The following is a 15,711-nucleotide window of genomic DNA, read 5'->3' as shown; positions in this document are numbered from 1 at the left end:
GTTCATAAATCTGATAGAATACTATTATCTCAATGTAAAAAGATCTTCTCCAAGACACCTTATAATGAAATTGTCAAAAATCAATGATCAATAATCTTAAAAGCAGTTAGGGAAAAGAAATAAAATTGTCTACAGAAGAACCCCCATTAGGCTAGCATCAGATTTCCAAGCAGAAACTCTACAGGCCAAAAGAGAATGGAATGACATATTCAGAGTGCCAGCCAAAAATACTTTATCCTGAAGAATTATCCTTCAGATATGAGGGAAAATAAACAAAAGCTGAGAGAATTCACTACTACTAGACATTTCTTGCAAGAACTGCTGAAAGGAGTTCTGCAAGGTGAACTGAAAAGAAGTTAATCAGGGACATTAAAACATATAAAAGTACACAACAAAGGTAAAGGTGAAAAATAAACATTCAGAATGCGGTATTAACCCATTTACTATAGTATAAAGCTTAAGGAAAAGAGCATTAAAAATAACTACAGCTACTATAATTTTTTAAATGAATTCACAATGTAAAAAGAATTGTGACATTAAAAATATAAAATGGGAGGAGTAGGGGGTGGAATCTTTATTGAAGAATGAAAATAAGTTTCTATCAGCATAAAATGGACTTTTACCTATGAGATGTTTTATGTAAGCCTCATGTTAATCACAAGGCAAAAAAAAAAATCTAGAGTAGATTCAGAAACATATATAAAGGGGAGACTGAGCATATCACAATAGAAAACTACCAACCAACAAAGGTAGACAGAAACAGAAGGAAAAAGAAAGAATGGAGATACAAAACAAACAGAAGGTAAATAAGATGGCAGCAGTAAGTCCTTACATATCAATAATCACTCTAAATATAAATGGATTGAGTTTACCAATCTAAAGGGACAGTGTGGCTGTCTGGATAACAAAAACAAAACCCAACTATGCTACCTACAAGGAACTCATTTCAGCCATATAGACATACATAGGCTCAAAGTTAAGAGGGTGAAGAAGATATTCCATGCAAGTGGAAGCCAAAAGAAAGCAGGTAGCCATACTTATAACAAACTAGTCTTCAAGACAAAAATGGTAACAAGAGTATACTTACATAATGATAAAGGGATCAATACATCAAGAAGATAGTACAATCATAAATATATGCACACCCAGCCTCAGAGCACCTGAATATATTAAGGAAATACTAACATAACTGAAGGGAGAAATAGAAAACAATAAAATAACGGTAGGGAACTTCTATACCCTACTGTCAGCAATGGATAGATCGTCCAGACAGAAAATCAACAAGGAGTGAGAAGATCAAGATGGCAGAGTGGAAGACTCAGAGCTCATCTTCCCCCATGAGCACATCAAAAATACATCTACATGTGGAGTAATTCTCACTGAAAACAAACTGGAGACTAGCAGAAAGACTCTTACATAACCAAAGCTGTAGAAAAGATCCACACTGAGGTAAAAAGGAAAGAGAAGTGATAGGGTCAAGACCTGCACCCCTAGGACAGGGCACAGAAGAGGAGGGGAATTACACATGCTCAGAGATCCTCCCTGGGAAGTGAGTGGTTTGAACCACATAATTTGGCACCCCAGCCTTAGGGTCTGACACCAGGAAGTTGAGTCCCCTTTGCTGGTTTGAAAACCAGCGAGACTAACAGTAGAGCTGTAAGAAACCTTGACTCTGCTTGTGAAGAGCGCACACATGCTTGCTTACTTCCAAAACAAGGTAGAAGAAGCAGACTGAAGCTGCCCAGGAGCCTGGCTGGGTTCCTGTGACTGGGTCCCTATGACTATCCTTGTGCATGTCCTGGCCCATGCTAAGCACATGCTCTGGCCCCTCTTGTTCTGCAGCACAGCTCCACACTAGGGTGAAGGTCCCTGCCAAGGAGAGTGTGTAGTTGTGGAGAATGGAGCCAGCTTGGACCCTGTATTAGCAACTGAATGGGGTGAAGGCAACCATTACTGGCAATCATGGGGGTGGCAAACTGGGAATGGTTTGGAACTCTGGTGTGCTGGGAATGCACCAGCATGTGCCCCAGACCACACAAGGTACCCACCATGGCCCCTCTTGCTCTAGCACTGCTTCCTTCTGGGAACCAGATGCCACTGCTAGGAGGGGGGATAGCACACACTTAGAGGGAATGGAGCCAGCTTAGACCAGACCCTCAGGCCTTCTATTCCAGAAATTTAGGATGTGACTCTGCTCCCCACCCCCAAAGGTTTTGGTGGCCATTGAGCAGAGGAGAAGCAATGGTTCACACCTAGGTCTGACTCTAGCCCCTCCATCTCAAGCCACACCTCCCACTAATGTGATAGTAGCCAGCACACTCTGAGAGAAAAACATGACTCATGCTCACTTCAGATCCAGTTCCCCAACTAAAGCCACTGGGGACACGCAGACTGTAATAGGGATGTTCCCATATAAGGATGCCCCTATAAGACACGGATAGGCAACTGTTTCACCTAATTTCATAGAGACAGAGAAAGTTAAGCAAAATGAGAAGACAGAAGAATTTGTTCAATGAAAGAAGAAGAAAAAAAAAGCCACCCCTGAAAAAACAACTAATGGAACAAATAATTTACCAGATAAGGAGTTCAAAGCATTAGTAATAAGAATTAAATTAGTATTAGTAATACTAATTAAAGTGGGGAAAAGAATAGATGAACACAGTAAGAATTATTAAAAACAAAAAGATAGAAAATATAAAAAGGAACCAGTCATAACAGAAGAATACAATAATTGAAATGAAAAACACACTAGAAGGAATTAACATCAAACTTGGTCTTACAGAAGAATGCATAAGTGATCTGGAAGATAAAATAACAGAAATCACCCAATCAGAACCTCGAAAAGAAAAAAAAACAAGAAAATGAGAACAGTTTATGGGACCTCTGAGACAACAAGTATACTAACATTCAGAGAGGAAATAGAGACCAAAAAAAAAAAAATAGAAAAGATCAGTAAAACCATGAGTTGATTTTTTAAAAAGATAAATATAGTTGATATGACTTTAGCCAGGTTAATCAAAAAATCATGAGAACACCCAAATAAACAAAATAAGAAGTGAAAGAGGAGAAACTACTACTAACACTACAGAAATATATAGCACCATAAGAGACTATTCTGAACAGTAATATGCCAACAAACTGGACAACCTAGAAGAAATGGATAAATTTCTAGAAACAAACAGTCTTCCAAAACTGGATCAGGAAGAAATAGAAAACCTGAAAAGAGACTGAATCAGTGATCAAAAACCTCCAAACACAGAAAACCCAAGGACCAGGTGGCTTCACTGGCAAATTTTACTAAACGTTAAAAAAAGAATTAACATCAATCCTTTTCAAACTCTTCCAAAAAATTAAAGAAGAGGGAACATTCCCAAATTCATTCTAAAAGGCCACCATTACCCTGATACCAAGTCAGGTAAGGAAGTACACAACAGAAAACTATAGACCAAGATCCATGATGAATATAGATGTAAAAATCCTCAACAAAATATGATCAAACTGAATTCAACAATATATCAAAATGAGGGAAGGTGGGAGGGGATAGACAGGAATAGGGGATTAATAGGCCCAAATTATTCTATATAAAATAAGTAAACTACAGGGCTTCCCTGCTGGCGCAGTGGTTGGGAGTCTGCCTGCTGATGTGGGGGGCACAGCTTTGTGCCCCGATCCAGGGGGAACCTGCGTGCCACAGAGCGGCTGGGCCCGTGGGTCATGGCCACTGGGCCTGCGTGTCTGGAGCCTGTGCTCTGCAGTGGCAGGGGCCGTAGCGGTGGGGGCCCGCATACCGCAAAAAAAAAAAAACAAAAAAAAACAGCTTAAACTACAAGGAAATATTGTACAGCATAGGGAATATAGCCAATATTTTATAATAACTTTAAATGAAATATAATCTACAAAATTACTGAGTCACTATGTCATACTCCTGAAACTAATATAATGTAAATTAACAAAGAAATGCTGACTGTGAACCATATTTCAGACCAAATGAACTTAGCAGACACATATAAGATGTGTCATCTAACACCAGCAGAATACACATTTTACTCAAGTGCATATGGAAAATTCTCTAGGATAGATAATATGATAGGACACAAAACAAATCTTAGCAAACTTAAGAAGACTGAAATCATACTAACTATATTTTCTGGCCACAGTGGTGTGAAACTAGAAATCAACAATAAGAGGAAACCTGGACTATCTACAAATATATGTACACCAAACAATACAATTCTGAACAACCAATGGGTCAAAGAAGAAATCAAAAGGGAAATAAATAAATATCTTAAAACAAATGAAAATGGCAGAAATAGAGACACAGATGTAGAGAACATATGAATGGACACCAATGGGAGAAAATCGGGGGAGGGCGGTGGTGGAGTGATAAACTGGGATTGACATGTATACACTAATATGTACAAAATGGATAACTAATAAGAACCTGCTGTATTAAAAAATTAATTAAATAAAATTAAAAAAAAACAGATGAAAATGGAAATAAACACATCAAATCCTATGGCATGCACAAAAAGCAGTTCTGACAGGAAGGTTTATAGCAATAAATGCATACATAAGAAATTGGAAAGCTCTCAAGTAAACTAACTTTACACTTCAAAGACTTGAAAAAGAACAAATGAAGTTCAAATTTAGCAAAAGGAAGAAAAAAGTAATGATCTGAGCAGAAATAAATGAAATAGAGACCAGAAAAACAATAGATAAGATCAACAAAACTAAGGGCTGTTTTTTAAAGAAACAAAACAAAATTTATGGATCTTTAGCTAGAATAAGAAAAAAGGGAGAAGACTCAAATAAAATAAATGAGACATTACAAATAACACTGCAGAAATACATAGCATCATAAGAGATTACTATGAGCAATCATATGACAACAAATTAGATAATCTAGAAGAAATGGATAAATTTCAAAAACTCACAACTTACCAAGACTGAATCAGGAAAAAATAGAAAACCTGAGAATACCAAACCTATAAAGAGATTGAATCAGTAACCAAAAACCCCCCAACACAGAAAACCTTGGGACTATACAACTTCATTGGCAAATTTTAGTAAACATTTAATGAATAATTAATGCCAATCCTTTACAGACTCCTCCAAAAAACAGAAGAGGAGGAAACACTTCCAACTCATTCTACAAGGCCAGCATCACCCTGATACCAAAGCCAGGTAAGGACATAACAGAAAACTATACACCAATAACCCTGATGAATATAGATGCAAAAATTCTCAACAAGATATTAGCAAACCACATGAAATTCAAGGACACATTCTATACAATGACCAAATGGAATGTATCCTTAGATTGCAATGCTGGCTTAACATATGAAAATCAATAAATGTAATACATCCCATTCATGGAATGAAAGATTAAAATCACATGGTCATCTCAATAGATGCAGATAAAGCATTTGACAAAATGCCACATTCTTTCATTATAAAAACCCTCAACAGATTGGGTATAGAAGGGACAAGCCTCGACATAATAAAGGCTATATATGACAAACCCACAGTTAACCTAATACACAATAGAGAAAAATTGAAAGCTTTTCCTCTAGAATCAGGAATAAGACAAGGATGCCCACTCTCATCATTTCTATTTAACATAGTATTGGAAGTCCTAGCAAGGGCAGTTAGGCAAGGCAAAGAAAAAACATACATCTAAATCAGAAAGGAAGAAAATTGTCACTATATACAGATGATATGATTTTGCATATAGAAAATCCAAAGACTCAACCAAGAAACTGTTGGACAAAGAAACTATTTCAATGAAGTTTCAAGATATAAAATCAATATACAGAAATCAGTTGAATTTCTATACAATAATAATGAAATATCTGAAAAAAATAAATAAAACAATTCCATTTACAACAGTATCAAAACCAGTAAAATATCTAGGAATAAAATGAACCAATGAAATGAAAGATCTGTACAATGAGAACTATGAGACTTTGCTGAAATAAGAAAAACAAACAAGTGGAAAGACATCCCATGTTCATGTATCAAAAGAATTCTACCCAAAGCCATCTTAAATTCAATGCAATCCCCATCAAAATACCAAGGATATTCTTCACAGAAATAGAAAAAAAATCATAAAATTCTTATGAAATTACAAAAGACCCCAAATAGCCAAACCAATCCTGAGGAAAAAGAACAAAGCTGGAGGCATCACAATTCCTGATTTCAACTATACTACAAACCCATAGCAATAAAAATAGTGTAGTACTGGCATAAAAATAAACACATAGAATAATGGAACAGAATAGAGAGGCCAGAAATAAACCCTGCATATACAGTCAACTAACATTCAACAAGGGAGCCAAGAACACCTGATGTGGAAAGCACAGTTTCATCTCTTCAACAAATGGTACTGGGAAAACTGGATAAACATATGTAGACAAATGAAATTGGACCTCTATATTCCATCCCTCACAAAAACTAATTTGAATGGATCAAAGACTTAAAACATAAGACCCAATACTATAAGCCCTAGAAGAAAATGTAAGAAAGAAGCTCCTCGACATTGATCTTGGCAATGCTTTTCTGGATATGATGCCAAAAGCACAAATAACAAAAGCAGAAATAAACAAATACGACTACATCAAATTTGAAAGCTTCTGCACGGCAAAAGAAACACTTCACAAAATGAAATGTCAACCTACAGAATGGGAAAAATTTTTGCAAACCATGTATCAGATAAGGAGTTAATATTCAAAATACATTATGAACTTACACAACTCAATAAAAAAAATAACCACAAACAAACCAATTTTAAAATGGGCAGAGGAATTAAATATACATTATTCCAAAGAAGACATCCAAATGGCCAACAGGTACATGAAAAGATGTTCAACATCACTAATCATCAGGAAAATGCAAATCAAAACCACAATGAGATATCACCCCATACCTATTAGTGTGGCTATCGTCAAGAAGACAAGAGATAAGAAGTGTTGGTGAGAATGTGGAGAATAGGGCACCCTGTACACTGTTGGTGGAAATGTAAATTGGTTTAACTACTATGGAAAACAGCATGGAGAGTCTTTAAAAAAATTAAAAATCAATCTACCATATGATCAAGCAATTCCATTTCTGGGTATATACCCAAAGGAAACAAAAACAGATATATGCACTCACATGTTTATTGCAGCATTATTCACGATAGCCAAGATCCAGAAGCATCCTAAGTGCTCATTAATGGATGAATGAATAAAGAAGATATGGTACATTTATACCATGGACTATTATTCAGCCACAAGAAAGAAGGACATCCTTCCCTTTGTGACAACATTGACGGATCTTGAGCATTTTATGCTAAGAGAGATAGACACAGAAGGGAAGGAACCATATGACATCACTTATATGTGGAATCTAAAAAAGCCATACTCATAAAAACAAAGTAAAATGATTGTTACCACAGGAAAGGGGTGGAAAGATAGGACACATGTTTAAGTGTACAAACTTGCACTGAGTAGTAAAATAAGACCTAGAGGGGCTTCCCTGGTGGCGCAATGGTTAAGAATCTGCCTGCCAATGCAGGGGACACAGATTCGAGCCTTGGTCCGGGAAGATCAAACATGCCGTGGAGCAACTAAGCCCGTGTGCCACAAGTACGGAGTCTGCACTCTAAAGCCTGCGAGCCACAGCTACTGAGCCCATGTGCCACAACTACTGAAAACCACGTGCCTAGAGCCCATGCTCTGCAACAAGAGAAGCCACCACAATGAGAAGCCCGCACACCGCAATGAAGAGTATCCCCCACTCTCCACAACTAGAGAAAGCCCGTGCACAGCAACGAAGACCCAAAGTAGCCCCCCTACCAAAAATTAAACAAAACCTAGAGATCTGGGCTTCCGTGGTGGCGCAGTGGTTTAGAGTCCACCTGCCGATGCAGGGGATACGGGTTCGTGCCCTGGTCCGGGAAGATCCCACATGCCACAGAGCGGCTGGGCCCGTGAGCCATGGCCGCTGAGCCTGCGCATCCAGAGCCTGCGCTCCGCAAAGGGAGAGGCCGCAACAGTGAGAGGCCCGCGTACCGCAAAAAAAAAAAAAAAAAAAAAAATCTAGAGGTCTAATGCAGAGTATAATGGATATAGACAATATTGTATTTAGTCATCAAACCTGCTAAGAGACTAGATCATAATGATTCCAAGCACTAAAATGAAAGGATAATTATATAAAGTGATAGAGGTGTTAATGATCTCTGAAATGGCAATCATATTACAATATATAAATGTGTCAAATAGCATGTTGTACACCTTAAATTTACACAATGTTTTATGTCAAATATATTTCAAAAATAAAAAGTCACTTTTGTCTTGTGTGATTTTTCTTTAAAAAACATTTAGTTCTGAATTTGCATGTGTAAATTTAATTATTTTTAATTTTCAACAAAGTCTGGGCAAAAATTTTTCACACAACATTATTGCATCCAACAGATTCTGTAATATAATGTACAGAGTACATGATTAGAGTACAAATATTTATTTATAATGTTGCATAACTTTTATAGTATAAGTTTATTTATGACCTCAGAGTTTTCAAATTTTTAGCAGAACTACTTTAAGCTAATATTTTACTTTACATACAAGAACTTTGAGGATAGTCTAATATTTAATAATATTTCAAGTCTTTTTTTCTCCTATAAGGAAGGACTGAGAATAGAATCACTATATCATGTTGTCCTTCTACACATTGAAATATCTCAGTAGTGCACTGGGTAAACACATCATAACTTATGATTCAAACATTAATTAAATTCAATGATTAACTTTATTAATTTTGGTGGTTATGAATAGGTGTCTGATAATTAATTACTTCTCTAATTAATTACTTATATAGTTGGTTTAAAGTTCACCACTTTGCTATTTGTTTTCTATTTGTGCCTTCTGTTCATTTTCACTTGTTTTTCCTCTAGTCTTGTCTGCCTTTCTCAAGTATTTATTATCCATTCTATCTTTTCTATTATTCTACTTTATCTTTTATATTGGCTATATGGCCTTACTTTTAAAATAATTATTAACTGGTTACTCTAGAGATTTCATCATGTATCCTTAATTTATTGTAATCCAACTTGAGTTAATATTTTACCAATTAACCATTGTTTATAGCCAATATACAACTGTATATTCCCATTTTTTCACCCACTGCCCTTTGTACTATTATTGTCAGATATTTAGCTTCTCCATATGTTATAAACCTCATAATATATTGTCATCAGTCTCAGCAAAATGAAGAAGCTGCCCATACATATCACCATGGTGCACAACTACCAATTTTTTGAGTTGGATGTATATCACACCCCTCACCTAAGATCAGATCTTTATGCAACTAGAGATGTGTAACAAATCACTGCAAATGAACAAAGAGCCCATAGCTCCCTCACCTCTAATCACTGCAACTCCTGGGCCAAGGCATACAGCACTTTTATCAAAGACAAGGTGAACTGGGAATCAGGGCAATCCATCCAGGAGAGCATCTTCACCTTATGCCTGGTTGCATTCTTACCACTCATCTCCAGAGATGTGTACCACAATCACATGGCCAGCCAAATGCTGCCTGGGGGCAGTGGCAAAATCAACAGCACCAACAACTGTTTCCATAAGAAGCTGTAGTTCATTCTGGCAGAAGTTGGTGCCTGTGAGATTAGTTACAAACATGCAGCAGTAGAGAGCTCCCCCATTTATTGTCCTTGTGGACCACATCACTGAGTTCACAAAGAAACCTGAGTTCACAAAGAAACCTGAGTTCATGAGGTCTCCCATTGTTCCGCTGCTTATTCCCAAGAAGCTGTAGTTTATCATCATCCCCACATAAAGAGCAACATTGAGAACAAGCAGAATCTCATCATGACAGAATCATGATCCGGGAACTGGATATCAAATGATGGTGATAACAAAATATTGTTATATAAAGGCAATATTATTTTAACCATTTAAAAATCAGTCTTTTACATTTCTGTCATACTTTTCATTACTATTTGTTCATTCCTACAGTTCAGAGTGCTATTTAAGGATCTTTGGCTTTCTATAGTATTTTGTAGTGTGAATCTCCTCATGACAAATTGCTTTTTATTTTCTTTGTCTGAAAATAGCTTTATTTGTCAGTATTTTGGGAAGATACGTTTGCAGGATACAGAATTCTAGTTTTTTTATTTGCTTCTCTACAGAAATGTCATTTTATTATTTTCTGGTTTCATCTTTATTCAAGGTCAGCCATTATTCTTACTGTTATTCTCTAAATGTATTACAACATGTGCTTTTTCTCTGGATACTTTTAAGATTTTCTCTTTCCAGAGGAGCTTCAAGATGGTGAAAGAGTAAGAAGTGGAGATCACCTTCCTTCCCACAAATACACCAGAAATACATCTACATGTGGAACACCTCCTACAGAACACCTACTGAACACGGGCAGAACACCTCAGACCTCCGAAAAGGCAAGAAACTCCCCACGTACCTGGGTAGGGCAAAAGAAAAAAGAAACAACACAGACAAAGAATAGGGAAGGGACCTGCACCAGTGGGAGGGAGCTGTGAAGGTTTCCACACACTAGGAAGCCCCTTCACTGGCGGAGACAGGGGGTGACAGGGGAGAAGCTTCAGAGCCACGGAGGAGAGCACAGCAACAGGGGTGCGGAGGGCAAAGCGGAAAGATTCCTACACAGAGGATCGGTGCCGACCAGCACTCACCAGCCCAAGAGGCTTGTCTGCTCACCCGCCAGGGCGGGCGGGGGCTGGGAGCTGAGGCTCAGGCTTTGGAGTTCGGATCCCAGGGAGAGGACTGGGGCTGGCTGTGTGAACACAGCCTGAAGGGGGCTAGTGCGCCAAGGCTAGCCGGGAGGGAGTCGGGGAAAAGTCTGGAGCTGCCAAAGAGGCAAGAGACTTTTTCTTGCCTGTTTGTTTCCTGTTGCACGAGGAGAGGGGATTAAGAGTGCCGCTTAAAGAGCTCCAGAGACGGGCACGAGCTACGGCTATCAGCGCGGACCCCAGAGACAGGCATGAGACGCTAAGGCTGCTGCTGCTGCCACCAAGAATCCTGTGTGCAAGCACAGGTCACTATCCACACCTCCCCTCCCGGGAGCCTGTGCAGCCCGCCACTGCCAGGGTCCCGAGATCCAGGTACAGCACCCCGGGAGAACACAGGGTGCGCCTCAGGCTGCTGCAACTTCACGCAGGCCTCTGCCGCTGCAGGCTCGCCCAGCATTCTGTACCCCTCCCTCCCGGCAGCCTGAGTGAGCCAGAGCCACCTACTCAGTTGCTACTTTAACCCTGTCCTGTCTGGGTGGGAACAGACGCTCTCAGGCGACCTACACACACAGGCAGGGCCAAATCCAAAGCTGAACCACAGGAGATGTGCGAACAAATAAGAGAAAGGGGAATCTCTCCCAGCAGCCTCAGGAGCAGCAGATTAAATCTCCACAAACAACTTGATGTACCCCGCATCAGTGGAATACCTGAATAGACAACGAATCATCCCAAAATTGAAGCAGTGGACCTTGGGAGAAATGATATATTTTTTTTTCCATTTTCTCTTTTTGTGAGTTTGTATGTATATGCTTCGTTGTGTGATATTGTCTGTATAGCTTTGCTTTTACCATTTGTCCTAGGATCCTGTCTGTCCATTTTTTTGTTTTTTGTTTTTTATAGTATAGTTTATAGCACTCGTTATCATTGGTGGATCTGATTTTTGGTTTGGTTGCTCTCTTCTTTCTTTCTGACTTTCTTCCTTTTTTTTTATTATTACTTTAAAAATTTTTTAAGTTATTTTTTAGTTTTGAGTTTAATAACTTTATTTTATTTTTTCTTTCTTTTTTTCTATTTTTCTCCCTTTTATTTTGAGCCGTGTGGATGACAGGGTCTTGGTGCTCTGGCCAGGTGACAGGCCTGTGCCTCTGAGGTGGGAGAGATAAGTTCAGGATATTTGTCCACCAGAGGATTCCCATCTCCACATAATGTCAAACTGTGAAAATCTCCCAGAGATCTCCATCTCAACGCTAAGACTCAGCTCCACTCAACGACCAGCAAGCTACAGTGATGGACACACTAGGCCAAACAACTAGCAAGACAGGGACACAACACCACCCATTAGCAGAGAGGCTGCGTAAAATCATAATAAGGTCACAGACACCGCAAAACCCACCACCAGACGCAAACCTGCCCACCAGAAAGACAATATCCAGCCTCATCCACCAGAACACAGGCACTAGGCCCCTCCATCAGGAAGCCTACACAACCCACTGAATGAACCTAACCCAGTGGGAGCAGACACCAAAAACAATGGGAACTATGAACCTGCAGCTGTGAAAAGGACACCCCAAACACAGTAAGTTAAGCAAAATAAGACACAGAAACACACAGCAGATGAAGGAGCAAGGTAAAAACCCAACAGATGAAACAAATGAAGAGTAAATAGGCAGTCTACCTGAAAAAGACCTCAGAATAATGATAGTAAAGATGATCCAAAATCTTGGAAATAGATTGGAGAAAATACAAGAAATGTTTAACAAGGAACTAGAAGAACTAAAGAGCAAATAAACAATGATGAGCAACACAATAAATGAAATTAAAAATTCTCTAGAAGGAATCAATAGCAGAATAACTGAGGCAGAAGAACGGATAAGTGACCTGGAAGATAAAATAGAGGAAATAACTACTGCAGAGCATAATAAAGAAAAAAGAATGAAAAGAATTGAGGACAGTCTCAGACACCTCTGGGACAACATTAAAGACACCAACATTCTAATAATAGGGGTCCCAGAAGAAGAAGAGAAAAAGAAAGGGAATGAGAAAATATTTGAAGAAATTATAGTTGAAAACTTCCCTAATATGCAAAGGAAATAGTTAATAAAGTCCAGGAAGCACAGAGTCCCATACAGGATAAATCCAAGGAGAAATGCCAAGACACATATTAATCAAACTATCAAAAATTATATAAAAAGAAAGAATATTAAAAGCAGCAAGGGAAAATCAACAAATAACATACAAGGGAATCCTCATAAGGTAAACAGCTAATCTTTCAGCAGAAACTCTGAAGCCAGAAGGGAGTGGCAGGACATATTTAAAGTGGTGAAAGGTAAAAACCTGCAACCAATATTACACTACCCAGCAGGGATCTCATTCAGATTCAGTGGAGAAATTAAAACCCTTACAGACAAGCCAAATCTAAGAGAGTTCAGCACCAGCAAACAAGCTTTAAAACAAATGCTAAAGGAACTTCTCTAGGCAGGAAACACAAGAGAGGGAAAAGACCTACAATAACAAACCCAAAACAATTAAGAAAATGGTAATAGGAACGTACATATCAAGAATTACCTTAAATGTCAATGGATTAAATGCTCCAACCAAAAGACATAGACTGGCTGAATGGACATAAAAACAAGACCCATATATATGCTGTCTACAAGAGATCCACTTCAGACCTAGTGACACATACAGACTAAAAGTGAGGGGATAGAAAAAGATACTCCATGCAAATGGAAATCAGAAGAAAGTTGAAGTAGCAATTCTAATATCAGAAACAATAGACTTCAAAATAAAGACTATTACAAGAGACAAAGAAGGACATTCCACAATGATCAAGGGATCAATCCAAGAAGATATAACAATTGTAATTATTTATGCACCCAACATAGTAGCACCTCCATACATAAGGCAAATGCTAACAGCCATAAAAGGGGAAATTGACAGTAATACAATCATAGCAGGGGACTTTAACATACCACTTTCACCAATGGACAGATCATCCAAAATGAAAATAAATAAGGAAACACAAGCTTTAGATGATACATTAAACAAGATGGACTTAATTGATATTTATAGGACATTCCATCCAAAAACAACAGCATACACTTTCTTCACAAGTGCTCATGCAACATTCTCCAGCATAGATCATATCTTCGGTCAAATATCAAGCCTTTGTAAAATTTAAGTAAATTGAAATAATATCAAGTAACTTTCAGATGACAACAGTATGAGACTAGATATCAATTACAGGAAAAAGTATAAAAAATACAAACACATGGAGGCTAAACAATACACTACTTAATACCTAAAAGATCACTGAAGAAATCACAAAGGAAATAAAAAAAATACCTAGAAACAAATGACAATGGAGACACGATGACCCAAAACCTATGGGATGCAGCAAAAGCAGTTCTAAGAGGGAAGTTTATAGCAATACATTCCTACCTTAAGAAACAGGAAACATCTCGAATAAGCAACATAACCTTGCATCTAAAGCAATTAGAGAAAGAAGAACAAAAAAAACCCCAAAATTAGCATAAGGAAAGAAATCATAAAAATCAGATCAGAAATAAAAGAAATGAAGGAAACAATAGCAAAGATCAATAAAACTAAAAGCTGGTTCTTTGAGAAGATAAACAAAACTGATAAACCATTAGCCAGACTCATCAAGAAAAAAAGGGAGAAGACTCAAATCAATAGAATTAGAAATGAAAAAGGAGAAGTAACAACTGCCACTGCAGAAATACAAAAGATCATGAGAGATTACTACAAGCAACTCTATGCCAATTAAATGGACAAATTCTTAGAAATGCACAACCTGCCAAGACTGAATCAGGAAGAAATAGAAAATATGAAGAGACCAATCACAAGCACTGAAATTGAAACTGTGATTAAAAATCTTCCAACAAACAAAAGCCCAGGACCAGATGGCTTCACAGGTGAATTCTATCAAACATTTAGAGAACAGCTAACACCTATCCTTCTCAAACTCTTCCAAAATATAGCAGATGGAGGAACATTCACAAACTCATTCTACGAGGCCAGCATCACCCTGATATCAGAACCAGACAAGGGTGTCACAAAGAAAGAAAACTACAGGCCAATATCACTGATGAACATAGAAGTAAAAATCCTCAACAAAATACTAGCAAGGAGAATCAACAGCACATTAAACACATCATACACCATGATGAAGTGAGGTTTATTCCAGGACTGCAAGGATTCTTCAATATATGCAAATCAATCAATGTGATAAACCATATTAACAAATTGAAGGAGTAAAACCATGTGGTCCTCTCAATAGATGCAGAGAAAGCTTTCAACAAAATTCAACACCCATTTATGATAAAAACCCTCCAGAAAGTAGGCATAGAGGGAACTTTCCTCAACATAATAAAGGCCATAGATGACAAACCCACAGCCAACATTGTCCTCAATGGTGAAAAACTGAAAGCATTTCCACTAAGATCAGGAACAAGACAAGGTTGCCCACTCTCACCACTCTTATTCAACATAGTTTTGGAAGTTTTAGCCCCATGGAAGTTTTAGCCCCATCAATCAGAGAAGAAAAGTAAATAAAAGGATTCCAAATTGGAAAAGAACAAGTAAAGCTGTCACTCTTTGCACATGACATGATACTACACATAGAGAATCCTAAAGATGCTACCAGAAAACTACTACAGCTAATCAATGAATTTGGTAAAGTAGCAGGATACAAAATTAATGCACAGAAATCTCTGGCATTCCGATACACTAATGATGAAAAATCTGAAAGTGAAATCAAGAAAACATTCCCATTTACCATTGCACCAAAAAGAATAAAATATCTAGGAATAAACCTACCTAAGGAGACAAAAGACCTGTATGCAGAAAATTATAAGACACTGATGAAAGAAATTAAAGATGATACAAATAGATGGAGAGATATACCATGTTCTTGGTTTGGAAGAATAAAC

The sequence above is a fragment of the Lagenorhynchus albirostris genome, chromosome 1, assembly GCF_949774975.1.
Source record: "Lagenorhynchus albirostris chromosome 1, mLagAlb1.1, whole genome shotgun sequence".
Classification (NCBI taxonomy): domain Eukaryota; kingdom Metazoa; phylum Chordata; class Mammalia; order Artiodactyla; family Delphinidae; genus Lagenorhynchus; species Lagenorhynchus albirostris.
This window is presented reverse-complemented; position numbering follows the sequence as displayed.